Source organism: Trachymyrmex septentrionalis, unplaced genomic scaffold (assembly GCF_001594115.1).
Source record: "Trachymyrmex septentrionalis isolate Tsep2-gDNA-1 unplaced genomic scaffold, Tsep1.0 scaffold153, whole genome shotgun sequence".
Classification (NCBI taxonomy): domain Eukaryota; kingdom Metazoa; phylum Arthropoda; class Insecta; order Hymenoptera; family Formicidae; genus Trachymyrmex; species Trachymyrmex septentrionalis.
The window spans coordinates 224,654-235,112 of record NW_017304684.1 but is presented as its reverse complement, the minus strand read 5'-3'; the positions used below and the strand labels follow the sequence as shown (position 1 = coordinate 235,112).

The 10,459-nt window shown below is 32.8% G+C and overlaps 1 protein-coding gene across 3 annotated transcripts in view; it reads left to right on the top strand.

Annotated features, from left to right (window-relative positions):
- The first annotated feature begins 9,812 nt into the window (after positions 1 to 9,812).
- The window catches only part of LOC108745874 (phosphorylated CTD-interacting factor 1), a 4,762-nt gene continuing 4,115 nt past the window's right edge, over positions 9,813 to 10,459 (top strand). The window contains exon 1 of one of the 3 annotated variants that reach the window (XM_018482271.1): positions 9,813 to 9,907. The gene's annotated coding sequence lies outside the window, so the exon portion shown is untranslated. Of the gene's footprint in view, positions 10,279 to 10,459 lie in introns of all 3 variants that reach the window. The other 2 variants (XM_018482270.1, XM_018482269.1) reach the window with 2 other exon arrangements.

Here is a 10,459-nt window from a genome sequence, read left to right as displayed (position 1 = left end):
TTTAGCTACAATTATTATAAATGTCTTAATCTCAATCATCTCAATAAAATTTGCAACCTTTAAATATGAATGTTTTTTTTTTAATATTAAACTAATGTCAGCTCGGATCTAATCCATTTCAATCTATTCAATCCATTTTCATGGATTTAAAGTATAAATTTTAATCCATTTTAATCCATTCTCATTTGCTGGGTAAAACAGGTGGAACGCGAAAAACAGGCGGAAAGGCGGGAAATTTAGTAAAGTTTAGTTAATTTTGTCTTCTCTGCGTGCGTGCGTGCATGCGTGCGTGCGTGCGTGAGTGCGTGCGTGCGTGAGTGCGTGCGTGCGTGCGTGCGTGCGTGTGTGTGTGTGTGTGTGTGTGTGTGTGTGTGTGTGTGTGTGTGTGTGTGTGTGTGTGTGTGTGTGTGCGTGTGCGTGTGTGCGCGCGCGCGCGCGTTTTCGCATTTCCGCGCTCCATGTTATTACAGCTTTAATCTTTCTTCCAGTGATCCTATTCTTGAAAAGTATCGCATATGAAAAACTAGGGAAATGCTATAGTATACATAATGTATACTGTAATATTTCCCTAGACTTTTGTATACGTTTCTTTTCAAATATAATAGAGCCCCTGGTGCTGATCATAGACATATAAGAGTGCATTCCAATTTACACATGAAGCGCATGAAGTGCAATACTGATGCGCAACGCTTCGAAATTGTTCCATTTTTTCAATGCGCGTATGACACTCATGAATTCGGAACGATTTCCTATGCAAGCTGTGGGCTGAGTGGACTGCATTGGTAATGTTAAAAATGGATGATTGTGATTTATTTATTAGTTACAAAGATAAAGAACAAATAAATATTTTTTTTTCAACTTTTAGGGGTAACTTAAGAATACAAAACATAAATAATAAGGAAGCACACAGCTACAACGCAAGATATCTTTAACGAAAGTCGTATATTAAAAAATTTTAATATAATAAAGTAGACGTGTCGGTCAAGTCTTGGCCATTATCAGTATAATAAGAATATAAACGATGTTACAGAAATTAAAAAAGGTGTTAACAAAATTGTTCGATTGTTATTATTTGCTGTTTCAGAAATGACGATGACATAAAATTATATTCATTTATGAAACGAACTTTTTTGCAATATAGATTCCTTGTTACTTAAATCTTTTTGTAAGCCTTTGTAAATTATTTTGTGACGGAGCTGGTGTCTGGTGTCATCTTGTAAGGAAGGCTCGCTCGCCAAGGCGGCGTATAATCAACGATGACTCTCTTGATTGTACTAAATTAGATTTTATTATACAGTTGAATTCCGATTTGTTTGAAGCGGGCGGTGAACGATGCTCGTAGTAAAAGTTTACGAACACTTGAAGCGTTCGGTTCGATGCGTGCACAGGTAGTTCGCACTTGGTATGACGTTGAATAATTTCGCGTTCGAAAAAGTGTATATTGCGACTAGTGACGAGACCGGCAAATCTCGCCGGTAAGTCTCGCGTACTAGACGGTCTCACGGTACGCGTATACCATTCACGTTATGATAGCAGGCAGCGGTGATACACGACGAGTCGATTCGTTCGCACTTAACTTTTGCGAAACTATTTTAAGAGCGAGGAGCGATATTTTGATCTATATTGATCGGGATCCGGTGGCGAACTAACTATTCTCACACGGAGCGTGTGCGCGATCGACGGTTTTCTAGATTTGCGCAAGGAGGGTCGCGTGCCATTTTGCGACAAACAGCGTGATTAGCACAGGATCGAGGTATGCTAGTGTTTTGATCGCTTTGTGTCGACGAGCTGTTTGCCTGCTCCGAGAATACGAAAATTATAACGATAATTCCGGAACATAAATGAATTACGGAATTTCCAAATTCCGTATTTGTGACATGAATCCTCGCAAGTATAATTTTGAGTTTTTAATGTAAATTTGCATTAAGTTTTAAAAAACTTTTTGGTGGTAAGAACTATTTTGGGCAATGTCTAGACACTGATTTAAACTATTTTAGACAGTGTTTTAAACTGTGCAAATTTACATTAAAAACTGAATTATATACTTGCAAGGATTGATGTCACAAAATATGGAATCTGGAAATTCCGTATTTACCATACAAAGGCTTAAAAAAAGATCCAAGTAATAAAGAATCTGTATTGCAAAAAAGTTCCTTTCATAAGTGAATATAATTTTATGTCATCATCATTTCTGGAATAGCGAATAATAACACTCGAACATTTTGTTAACATCTTTTTTAATTTCTGTAACATCGTTTATATTTTTATTATATTGATGATGGCCAAGACTTGATCGAAACGTCTACTTTATTATATTAAAAATTTTAAATATACGACTTTCGCTAAAGACATCTTGTATCGTGGCTGTATATTCCTTATCATTTAAATAAATATTTTGTTTATTTACTGGACTAATTCATGCATTACAATATATAACTTGATATAATCTTGAATACATAATGTACTTATATTAAAAAGTTTTGAACATTGTCATTTTTTTATTTTACATATAATACACTTCTATACGTTTTTATTAGAGCACAGATTTAAAAAATAGGTATTATTTATTAAAATAACTTATGACTCAGGTAGTAAATCGTCTCCAAATTTATCATATTATTTTTAAATATAATTTAGAATAATCTATAGTTTTTTCATAATTTTGTTATTACGTTAAAATATCACCCAAACATCATTAATTGCAAATTATTAAAATATTGTATTAAGAATTAAAAATATTTTTTAAATTTTATTATTATATTACAATACTACATACTTTACAATAATATAATATTATATACAATATGATTGGAAACGAGACCGTCTATATAAATATTAAAATTTTAAATACAAAGCGCCTTCCCGGTCCGAGTGTAAACAAATATTGTATTATAATTCCCCCAAATTCTCCCAAATCTTAAAAAACTGTAATAAACTTATTGCGAAAAATATTGCCTCGGCCGGGAATCGAACCCGGCAATATTTTTCGCAATAAATTTATTACAGTTTTTTAAGATTTGGGAGAATTTGGGGGGATTATTTGTTTCAGATTGATTGTGTGAATCCGATAATTTCATCGGCTCTCAATTTATTTCTGAAATATTAATTCAATTTAATTGAATGTATATTAGATAGTAGTTCAACATCTTAACACTCGGACCGGGAAGGCGCTTTGTATTTAAAGTTTTAATATAATATTATATATTATACAATATTATATTATTGTATAATATTGTAATATGATAATATAATTTAAAAAATATTTTTCAATTTACTCCTAGATATCCTAGCTCTTTCGTGAGCTAATCCGTTTTAACATTGACTCTCATACAGGTGCTCTGCCTGATACTCGTCAGCAATATCAACTTTCATGCCCTACTCATCACAAATCTAAATTTCAGGGCGCCTTCTCTTACACTACAGTGAAATTTTATAATAATATACCATCTACTTTACGCTCTCTACCGCAACTTTCTGTATTTCGTTCTGAAATTACTCGATACATTACGTCAAAATTTTGGTGTCAGATCAACTGTTCTATACAATTCTTTTTGTTGTTGTTTATGAGTATTGTATGTTATGTTATAATGTTTCTTTCTACTTCAGTGTTCTTACCGTAATTTGCGTATTTATGTAATTGTAATATTAATTGTTTTTATTAATTGTTATAACATTTCTTTCTACTTCAGCGTTCTTACAGTAATTTGCGTATTTATTAATCGTTTTTATTTATTAATTATTTTTTATTTATTAATTGTTGAATTTTTTTTATAATTCACTTATTCTAACAGGTACGGTTTCAAATCAGCTGCTCAACTGTCGCCTAGCCTAGTGTAGTGTAACTGATACGTGATACCAAATAATACTATTCTATCTAATGTATTTTGTTAATAGTGCACTCAATAAGTTTAATAATAATAATAATAATAATAATAATAATATTTTATAACACATTTTTAATTGTTAGTTAAAAGTATTTAATATAATAACGTAACATAACATTAAACTTTGAAAAGATTGACTTTTAAATTTAAAAATTCATAATTAATTAAGATAAAATAAACTAATTATAATATAAAAGAGAAACAACTTTCAAGGCTTCAAGTTATTTGTTTCGACTTCCTCTTCGTCATAATATAATGTTTGTTTTTCTTTTTATGAGAGTTCTTAGAAAGATTTTCGATCCATTTAAGGGTCACAGTACCATGAATATTTGTTCCGAATTACACATGAAGCGTATAGACTGCATAAACGCATCAGTTGCATCAACTGCCTCAAATCAAAAGAGAAGTAGTCAATGTGCTGAGAGAAGTAATGGTGGAATTATATAAAGTGAACCATTGCGCATAATGACGGAGTTCAACCAATCAAACTTGTAACATACTAATTTGCAGTGTACTTATTTGCAGAATGAATCATGTGAATTTCTGCAAATGAACTCAAAAATTGATTGGTTGACAGATCTCCCCACTACTTTCAACTCACTGCGCATCTGTGTGAATGGTTTACCTCTTACATCATGGGAGTACTAAAAATTCAGTACGGTTAGTACAATCTGGAGAATTCGTAGCACTTTCGAAATGCTTTCGAAACGCGTAATTTAGAATGACTTTCTGTAGTCTACGCGCTTTATACAAAATTCGAAACGCATCCTAAGAGATTTATTTTCTATGGCTAAACTAGTGTACACTTTTAGAATTTAAAGTGAGATATATACACGTTTTGTAGCGAATTGCTATATATAATAAATGTAGATAATGATCGTCACCCCCTGTATTCACAAGTAATAACGTTTATTTATTAGCACATACAATATCTTATTCCGACAATGTAAAATGATGACGTCATATCTGAGAACGGTTAAAGAATGAATAAAAATGAGAGTGTATCTAGATGGGAAATTGAGTATAGTGTTTGTGAGAGCGCGCCATCTGATCGCGGAGTATGGATGTGTAAATGAGTATAAGACATGAAGTATAATTGCAAGAGTGTGAGAATATATGTGTGTGTATAATGAAAATGTGAATGTGTCTCCATAGTTTTGATATTTGTCGAAAGCGAGAAAAAGAGTTCTAGAGCAGTCTAGTGCAGGAATAGAAAACAGATCGAAGATAGACCCAGCATCCATAAACTTTTCTATAGTATATACTGGGTTTGGCAGAATGAGAGGCAAAATATCGGGGCAACCTATTGTTCTCTGCGCACGCATCTCGACATTTATATCACTAAAAAAAATAAAATAAGATAAAAGTAAAGCGCATTTGTTTCAGCATTTGTAGATCCAGACATTATAACACTTCAAATATACTATTTATAAAATAGAAGTATTAAAAGAAATGAATGTATGTGTTAACGAATCAATTGGATACATTATCGTAAATATACAAGTTATGAATTTAATTTAGGCGCGAAAATCTGCATTAGCTCTGTGAGCTCGATCTTTGAATCCGGAGTGGATCAAGCAGCTCGATTGACTCTAGAAATGTTAATACCAAACGCAAATGAGATGACATGTAGCAGAAAGATGCGAGTTGCCGACCAATTTTCGAGGTAAAAGAGCAAATGGATGCCTCCGATTTGCAATGCCGAACTCACCTATATAGTGCATCGATAGCATAGAAACATGAGAATATGTAAGTGAGAATAGAATAAATATTTTTTGCTTTAATTTCATTAAAATCGGTGAGAATGGTAGAATTCTTAAGTATTACCCTTAGGTCCTGCGCACAATAGAAGGAATAAGGAATTAAAAATAAAGAATAAACAATTTCAACCTATCAGAAACCGTGTATTCCGATGTATCTGATTTTTGATAGGTTAGAATCATTTATTCTTTATTCCTAATTTCTTATTCCTTCTATTGTGCGCAAGGCCTAAGGGTAATACTTAAGAATTCTACCATTCTCACCGATTTTAATGAAATTAAAGCAAAAAATATTTATTCTATTCTCACTTACATATTCTCATGTTTCTATGCTATCGATGCACTATATAGGTGAGTTCGGCATTGCAAATCGGAGGCATCCATTTGCTCTTTTACCTCGAAAATTGGTCGGCAACTCGCATCTTTCTGCTACATGTCATCTCATTTGCGTTTGGTATTAACATTTCTAGAGTCAATCGAGCTGCTTGATCCACTCCGGATTCAAAGATCGAGCTCACAGAGCTAATGCAGATTTTCGCGCCTAAATTAAATTCATAACTTGTATATTTACGATAATGTATCCAACTGATTCGTTAACACATACATTCATTTCTTTTAATACTTCTATTTTACAAATAGTGTATTTGAAGTGTTATAATGTCTGGGTCTACAAATGCTGAAACAAATGCTATCAAATAGAAATTGATGGAGTATCAATATATTTAACGAGGAAAGTAACTTTTTAATTCTTTTCCTCTTTATGAATTTGAGGTTACGTATTTGAAAATAAAGAATTTGCTAGTTAATTTTTAGATCAAAGCTTATGTTGCACGTATAGAATGAAATAAAATCAAACTGTATTAATATATTAAAGACTCTAATGAATATAAATCAAGTAATATAACTTATAAATTTCAAATTGCTGAAATTTATTTATAATGTAGTATTTTTTTTTAAGAACATCTTGCATATGAGTCTGCTACATTCATATGTAACGATCTATTTTTAGTATATAAGATTATTATCAGTTTTCAGTAAAGCGAAAGATATTTTCAATTAATAGAGTATTTTTATTTATATCATAAAAATAAACAATTTCATTTTATAATCTAACCTTAAAAGACAGTTTACAGTTCTGTATCGTTTGAAATATTAATTTTTAGCACCCGGATTACTCGAAGATCACGTGATCAAGCTCGCCATCTGCTAGCTCGCATCTCAGATTTACAATTCCGAACGTACCTTATATACACTGAAATGCGCATCTCCGCTGTAAAACATAGAAAACAATTGATCAGCGCCATTATAATTTGGTCAATATAAGAACGAAACAAAAGCTTTCAGGTGCTTACGCGCACTTACGTTTAGTGTTCTTTAGTGAGATGCATGTCAGCAAAATCATCATGTGTGGGGTTATATTTAGAAGATTACTTTGAGAGATTATATATATATATATATATATAAAATCGCGTGACTGTAAAATGTGCAAGCATCAACATGAAGTGCTGTGTGTCTGGGTGTGGCCAGAGAAGTAAAAAGGGCATTTTGTTTCATAGATTTTTGTATTAAATGTATCAATTCCTTCACATATGTTAACGATGTAGGATATGAAAAGTGTTATTAATGTTATTTTATTAAATATACTAATAAAATGGAAGTGATATTATTTTGGTTTACATACCATTCATGTCCATATAGATTTCCATACATTATCGATCGATGCATTATCGATCGATACATCATCGATCGATACATCGCTCGCAGAGCACGCGCGAACTCTTCTGATTCGTTCAAATATCATTCCAACTAAAATGGCGGCTGATCAATTGTGGCCACGAATTTTCTTCGATACCTATTTCAGTATATGTATAATTCAGTGCATCGATGTGATAGATTTCCTAACCTGAATAGTCGTTAATTTCAATTACTACGTTTGTATGGCACACCGAAGTTATAACATCGATGTTACAATATAAGTACATGCAGTATGGACGCTGAACTTTCTATGTGGTCCCCAATTTTTAGTGCGCATGCGTCGATTTTTAACCAGGAATGTGGTTCTCTTCAGCAAGTTCAAATTGCAGGTTAGTTTAGGTTAGCTGGATCTCCTTCCCATAAAATATACTTAACCCTTTTGCCTACAATATTGTGTGAGATTTATGGTAAGGAAATCAGGCCAAACATGAATATCACGGATGAGAGCCATGATACAAAGCTTAATTTTTTTTTTAATTTGTAAGAGAAAAATATGGCAAAAGATAATAAAATTAAGTTTTACTAAAAAAATTAAATCAAATTTTTTCGGAGACCCTATATTGTGCAGACTAATATATTTGTATACGATAAAATATTCTCGTAATAAAGTATGCATTTGTATGTGTGCGTGCGTGCGGGCGTGCGTGCGGGCGTGCGTGCGGGCGTGCGTGCGGGCGTGCGTGTGTGTGTGTGTGTGTGTGTGTGTGTGTGTGTGTGTGTGTGTGTGTGTGTGTGTGTGTGTGTGTGTGTACGTATGTTATTAAATAACAACTTTTAATTACACATTTAATTACAATTTTCATATAGTATTTAATCAATTATTATTTTTAATTATTTATTATTGTTTAATATTATTATTATTATTAATGTGAATATATCTTTATATAATGAATTCGTTAACATTACATTATTATATAATTCTGGTTTTAAAATATACTCGCTATAAATAATTTTCATGACATAATTGAATTATCTTATAAAAAAAAATAATTCTGTATCTTTATAAAAACTCAAATTTATAAGCGCTTTTCCAACATGGTGGCGAGTCATGTGACTTGAGACTTACAACATTAAAGGTGCCGACGCTCAGTGTCCATACTGTATGTTACAAAATGCTGCTGCGCACTATAGTACATGTAGCATGATTATACAACCGAAATATCGATTTATCATCTCCAGCCTTAAAAAATAGACGATGTACCCTAAGAAAAGTGGACGTTGCTATGTAGTTTACATCTACTTTATCAGAGGGCAGTAGTGCGCGACAGCATTTGCAGTTACAGGTTTTGGGCCGTCATGTCCTCTCTCAGATTTTTTTTGACGTAACTTGAGGATTTAAGCACAAGAATTGTCGTAACACTAAAGCGGGGAGCACAGACTCTTGCATAACGCATAATACAAGAGGCATAAGAAATTGAATCAACTAAAGTTCTTTATTTCATGGAAAGGAAAGAAATGGAGGACTTCGATTGATATATTTTTTATGCATTACGTGTTGCAAGCGTTATGCAAGAGTCTGTGCTTCCCGCTAAAGCCTTGTGTCCATTATGCTAGAAATCGGTCCGTGGTCTCGGATGAAAAAAGAATAGACCAATTGCAATGGTCATGTGATCAAATTATTCAAATGTGATTTGTTAATTTTTTCATTGTCTGAAATCTCGGACCAATTTCTAGCATCATGGATATTGGGCTTAAAAGACGGCAATAAATCATACGTCATACACTAAAGCTTGTGCGTTACTTACGTCTATAACTTAAATCTCTAAATAAGTTACACTCTTCTTGTGCTCAGACTTTTAGAATAGAAATGTTATTCTCTAATATCATGCTTTGACAGTACGGGTATATCCACACAACTTGCATAGCCGCATAAACGTATGCATAAAGAAAATTATCCAATCGCATTTCTCTTATAAAGACGTACGTAAAATGTGATTAGATAATTTTTGTTATGCATACGTTTATACGGCTATGTAAGTTTGTGTGGATATGCCCTAACAGAAAGACGTAAATTGTCATTAAAATTACATGAAGAATGAAGCATTCTTCATGTAAAATTGATATGATTTACCATGCAAACTGCGAGAATGGTGTGGTGAAATGAAAGCGACATCTCGATCGAACTAATTCAGATGACCACTTTTGACGGCTTCATCCATGTAAGTTCGGCCTCCTATTCTCTATGCTCCATAGTTCTTATCTATACTGTAGCTATACTGTGCCTTAAGGGGTTGCGCACAATGAATGGAATAGGGAACAGGGAACTGATACAAGAATTTCAACCTATCAGAAATCATGTATTGTGGAATACATATGTTGAAATTCTTATTCTCTGTTCTCTATTCCTTTATTGTGCGCAGTCCCTGAGTCTCCCCCCCTATCCCGTTCCATTAGTTTAAGCAAATGGCGTCGTATAGGTGGATATCGTTGCGTCAAATTTCTCAAATGATGAATGAATTCTAAATACCGTCGCGCATTTCTTGTAAATTGAGGGTATTGCCAGTTCCGGTAAGCCTCTTCTCGACCGCGGTACATTTTCTTTTTACGGGATTGATCCCGCGACGTGAGAAAACGCGTGTTTCCTCGGAGGTTTTCTCAGTATGTAAACAAACATTGTGCCACACATTGAGTAATGTTGAGTTGTATACCGTGACGTCCCGAAAAATCCCGCGGTTATCATAAATTATCCATCTGCTTTTTCTATATGCGTGAATACGCGTGGAATATTGATGGATTATACTGTGCAAACTGCAATATGTTCTCAGCATCTCTGATGCTTGTCTAAAATCTACTTCCATCGCCTCTTCAGTGTGTTTTCGAAATTTCACAAGCCTTTTTTGTATCTCTTATAAAGTACTATTTAATTGATGAAGATATGTGTAAGCTAAATATAAAAATGCATTTTATTTGAATAAAATATCATTTTAGCATTGTAAACTGTTATAATGTTATATATATATGTAATTTGATTAAAAGTGTGTATAAAACACAATGATAATTCTACATAATCTGTACATTTCTAATGAAATTATGAATTATTATATATATATATATATATAT